A 6,089-nucleotide genomic window follows, 5' to 3' on the forward strand; every position below is an offset into this window, starting at 1 on the left:
GTGTTATTGTGTTCAGAGATGGAATCCTCCTCAGAGCAAAACAAGAGAACAAAAAATCTGCACCACGCTCCCGCATCCAATGCTAGAGCGGCTTCTCTCGGTTTCTTTCACCTTCCTGCTTGCAACTTGTGACACCGAAACATGTGCGGATTTGTTTGCATAAAAAGTGCGTTTACTCAAAATTGAGGCACTTTGTGCACCGGGAGTTAACATAAATTTGCTTATGCTCAAAAATCAATAATTAACAAGCGTACAAGTATTTATGTATGCAATTGTGTCATGCCATGCGAACGGAACAATCATACCGCGTAAAACGCCGGTGAAATTGTCGATCAACTTTGCGGGAGCCTCAAAAATGATGCACAAAAATGTTTCTCTTTGTGCTGATTTTTTGTGGTTCGATGTTTCTCTTTGTTTTCGCATGCTTCCTCCTTGCGCTACGCTCTCGCACAAACGATAGCGGTGGGAGCGGACAAAGATAAAGAGAACAAAAACATGCATTTGAGGCACATTGCGGGAGCAAATGACAAGCCTGATTGTGTTGTTGTATTCTCATTTATTGCAACTTCAACAACATAATTCCCCAAAGTTTTGCTCAAGCAGCATCAAACTAGGCTAATAATCATAATACCCATGAGTTTGCACCGTTTCAATGCAGAAACGGAGAGTTTAGCATCTCACCATACAACAAACCAATCCCAGAAAAAAATACTTCTGAAGACATTCTAAATGTATAGAAATCTCGGAAGGAATCACGAAAATAATTCCTGGAGGATTTCTGATACTTCAAAGAGGGAACTTCTAAAGGAATCCTGGAAAGATCCCTCGAAAAATATTTATTAAATTGTTCATATAAAATCGCGTTGGAGTTTTACAAAGTCACTTCGGAATTTCTCCGGAATTTCAAAAGAAGTTCCTTGAAGAATCCCAAATCTTCACTCGGTGGAAATTCTAAAAGGACGGATCCTATAAGGAACTTTTTGACGAATCCTAAAAGAGAATTCTTGAAGATTCCTATAGAAGTAATTCTTGAAGAAACATCAGAAGAAATTGCTGGAGTAATTTCAGTAGGAACTCATGGGGGTCCCTCGAAGGAACCTCTGGAGAAATTTAAGAAAAAAAAACTTTAAATCAATCTCTGAAGGCACACCTGGAGGAATTTAAAAAAAAAACTGCTGAATGAATCTCAGAAAAAAAAACTCAAGAAGGAAACCAAGGAGAATGACATAACCTTTTCTAATCGGAAAATCCGTATGCATATATCCGTTCCTAACCATTGCTAACTGAGTCGCAGGTGCAGTTAGACGCGGTTAACGACGGTTAGCAACGGATAAATGCGGATTTTTCCGGTTAGCAAAGGAAAAGAGAAAACTGAGAAGGAACTTCCGTTAGAAAATCAGAAGGAATGCAGAAAGAACATCTGAATGAATGCCTGACTCAATTTATGGAGGATTATCACTCTGCAGCAGGCGAAGTTGCCAGAATATTTTTACTAACTGAAGTTCACCCAGAAGCCCATGACTGTATATTTAAAAACAATGAGCATTGCTAGGATTTCGCGACGATCGTGTAAATGTCCAATCTTTGACAGCACAATGTTCACACATCCAACAACAAAGCCGATTAGTCCGGAATAAAACAATCAGTATTCGAATAAACTCACAGTTCACTCCGAAAGAACAACGAAATTATTCGAATATAACTCATTTTTTTGTAAGCACGGAACGCTCAAACGTTGAAATTATTAAGTTCGTGCATCGGTCCATTAGCTTGTGCACCCTTGGATCCTTGGATTCAATGTCTTGCACTCTGCCACAAGAAATTTGACGTGCACTTGGTTGGTGATCTTCCGGATTTTTTGTAAGCTATTCAATCCGATGTATGTATGTCAGCGTGGACATTAAGAAAGATGATAATTTAAGCCATTGTCAAAGGAAAATAGCAACCACCAGGGCTGAATATAAGTTAATTTCGAGGGTGAAAATTTTAAATTTCTAAGTGAAATGATTTCGGTGAAGTTACAATGAGGGAGCATTCAAATTCTTCTACAGATGTATTCGTAGATGTCATCTAATGAAATATTATTTTGTTTGTTTATATTGTAAATCGATTATTTATTAATCGATTATTTGGGAACAAAAAACTTTGACACCCCTAACATCTTTTTTCGAGAAATGTCACCTTGCACGGTAAACAAAAATTGATCAAAATACAACTATTGACTTTTTCTGACAACAGCTGGTGCTGTAATCATTCGTAAACGGCGTCTCCATGTCGTTGTATGTGAAAACACGAAGTGACCTATATTGTTAATATAGTATATTTGCACAATACCTCGCTTAACAAATTGACACATCACTCAAACATCAAAATTTTCAGTGAGAGTAAGCACGCCAGCAAAAATTTGTGCAGTATATTTATCTTTCAACAAAGTAACACAATATGATAATTGGTAAATTAATCGATGCATAAAGGAAAAAGAAGAAGCAGTTTTGATATCCGAGCGGTGTACCGTCTTACCCCGCTGGTTCGACACGTTTTAATACGACACTTTTTAATTCGTACCCCGCTTATTCGACACATGTCGAATTAAAAAGTGTTCAAATGTCACAGCGATGTACACTGTAAATGCAAAACAGTTCGATATTGCGCTTATACTCCCACCCACAGCAGCTCCTCTTGCAGAAGCTAATTCCGGAAGTTCTGAGTTGTTGCTATTCGACACCCAAACCGCCTGGAGACCAACCGGAATGAACTGAGGATGGTAACAATCATAGAAAGAACGAGCTTTTCATTCGCACCGCCACAATATCTGTTGAAATTATGTTCCATAACAAATCCGGAAATCAAAACAAAAACAAAAATAGAGTTGCCTAATTTCAATGAGCATGCCCAAGTAACCAAAAGTTCCGCTTCCCATGACAAAATGCACTTTCAAGTTCCGCGAAGTTCAGATAAAGTTCCAAATGGAACTTTCTGGCTGCTTAAGAGGCTAACGATGAGCCTTGCTGGAACTTCGGTCATAAGTTCCGGCAAGGCTCATTGTTAGCCTCTTAAGCAGCCAGAAAGTTCCATTTGGAACTTTATCTGAACTTCGCGGAACTTTAAAGCTGCTTAAGATGCTACTCGGAACTTTGTCTTAACTTTCAAGTTCATAGAAGTTCAGTTCAGTAGCATTGTGTTTCAATGAGTATTAAATTTATTTCTTTTACATAAAACAATGGTTTAAGCATACATGAATGAAAGACAAATATGAATTTATCAATGAATACTAGGCTTGAGCAAAAAAAAAAAATTGCCGCCCAGCGGATTCGAACCGATAGTCGCTGCGTGAGAACCCCACGCTCTACCACAGTACTACAGCTGTGATTGAGTGGCCAGCAGTTAAAGTCTGACTTGAATCTATTTTTTGTCGGCAGCTAGTTTTGCACATTTGTACAGTAGTGAAGTAAGCTTGACTTTGTCAAGTGTCTTCAGCAGCGCAGTGGTAAGTCGGCAGGCTATCACGCAGGAGGATCCAGTTCAAATCTACATAACAGCGACATGTGTGAACATATAATTATTAGAAGCAATTTCCAGACGTGAGTCACAAACCACCAGCAGGGTTGTGATTCTGAAAAACACATTTTTGTTTCTGCATGGATTTTGTCAAAGTTCTGTCAGAAGCTGCTTAGAAGGCTACCCAGCGCGCTTATGTGAACTTTCAAGTTCCAAAATTACTTAAAAATGAAGCTGCTTAGAAGGCTAATGAGCAACCTCGAACAAGCTGCTTAGCTTATAAAGTACCCTTTTATCTGAACTTTTGGTTACTTGGGTGGTCGTGTAGGGTGATCAGTTTGTCGAATTAAAAGTTTACCCCGGTTATTCGACAACAGTTGGTGTCGTATTAGCGGGGTAATACGGTACTGTCGATGAGATCGTCGTCGCCGATTGATCGATGATGTAAACGGAACAGCGCTTGGATGTCAAAACTTCTTTTTCTTTTCGCTTGGTGCATCAATCAATAAATACCGCAATTACAGTGATTCCTATATCACATGTGTGTCATGGAGAGAAAAATCTAAAAACAAATGGTGACGTCACCGACACGCGTTGAAGATATGACGGAATCCCACCTCGAATTTTCAAGAGCATAAATCTGAAGAACCAAATGACGGATAGCACTGAAAAGTTGATCGATTGGTTACCACCGGCGGCTGACCAATCGATTAACTTTTCAGCGCTTTGTGACATTCGGTTTTGTGCTTTTGAAAATTCACGGTTCATAACCTTATGGGAACTTGCTTTGATTGTAGTAGTGAAAATTTAATGGTTTGCACCAAACACGCATCTCACGCACGTGAAGTGCCTTTCCACACCTCTGTACACGGAACCAGAAATCAACCCAAATATAGGTTCACATGTGTTCTCTGCAGAGAAACAGATGTCACACCGTCACACTCTCATTGTTTCCCATCGATCACCTTTTTAACGGTTGATTCAAACACAGACAAACAGACGTATCACTTGGAACAAATTGCGATAAAAATCATCGTCACGAAAATATAATCGCCCAATGCTAACCAGGCTGTGTTACGCAAATCACTCAGTAGGTGGCAGTAGTGAGCAAACGTCAAACACGAGCAAAAACGATGCGAGCGCCGTGACCGAGCGATTTGCGAACTACAAAATATTTGAACTAATCGTTAAAAAGGGTAACAATGAGAAGTGAGTAGAGTGAGATGTCTGTTTGTCTGTGATTCAAATATTCAGTAGTAGGTTATTTATTATTATTTATTATTTATTATTAATTTATTCATCTGACCTAGCTGGTCTTAATGAATATTGATTGATTGACCACTCGCGGCGCTGATATCGGTTTTGCCAGCGGGGTAGCGCGGACGTCAACCACGAATAGATGTGCCGTAGTCCACATGAATTTGACATGTTTGGGAAATTGACACTTTTGGGCACTCTGACAGATCTGGGATGTGCACGACATTTGCGAATTAGTCATTACCATAAGTGATTACTTAAGTAAAACGTGTAAAACTAGCAAAAGGTTACCAAAATTTTGGCGTGCAATCGTTCGAAATTACACGACAACGCGGAGATAGTAAATAAATCAGTAAAAAATTGTGTAATGCATCAATTTTCAGCACAAACTATTTTGAACGTGTTTTTGTTGTGAGCTACGGGGATTCTGCCTTTTGCTGGCCCCCTGGGTTTTGCTCCTGTTTGACGTTTGCTCACTACCGCCATCTAGTGGCGGCCCGGCCAAACACACTGCCCATAGCATTGGGCGATTATGTTGTCGTGACGATGTTTTTTAATGAAATTTGTTCTAAGTGTTACCATAGACTAATTTCAAGACCTCGATGTACCAAAGAAAACGATCAAATTTTCGGTGACCAGTCCGGTACCCAATAAATATTCATAACCGTGTATATTTTTCCGTGTAAATTGCCTTTTGTGTAAATTTTATTTAGCGTGTTACACTGATCTGACAGCTCTGACAGTAAGGGACTAAACATAAATTACGTAAAGTGAGTACCGAGGATTGTTCACAATCTGCGAACTTGACTGCGGAAAAAATTGCGACCATGACGCCGCTGGTGTTACGTCTGTTTCTCTGTGATAGGTTTTTTCACTCATTATTCCCGGCAGAAAATTGCAACCCATCTTAAAGTTCTTTCTACCCAGCGTTGACTTTCAAAGCTTGTTTCAAAGTACCCTAGTGGGTTGAAATAAACCCACTTTCGGGTAAACGGCAATAGGGCACTGCACTGTTTTGATTTTGTATGAGGTTTTGACGTTTCTTGGCCTTGTTGTTTACAAAATTTCTGTAAGAGTGAAAGAGAAGGAGATAATTTCATGCAGAGCCCTATAAACCCAAATTTGGCATCTCGCTCCAACATTATCGGCTAAGTAGCTGCTTCTTGTTTTGTTTTTGACCACATTGCGAGGGGCAGAGCGAGGAAACAATCCACTGCTGGGTAAAAAGTTCAAGCGGTTTATTTTTGCATTCTTTTAACGCATGTTTTGGGTAATCTGTTTTTTTCGCGTGTGTAAAAAGTCGACGACTTCTTTTTCGGCGAGCTTGATTTAAC

The sequence above is a fragment of the Aedes albopictus genome, chromosome 2 (genome assembly GCF_035046485.1).
Source record: "Aedes albopictus strain Foshan chromosome 2, AalbF5, whole genome shotgun sequence".
NCBI lineage: Eukaryota > Metazoa > Arthropoda > Insecta > Diptera > Culicidae > Aedes > Aedes albopictus.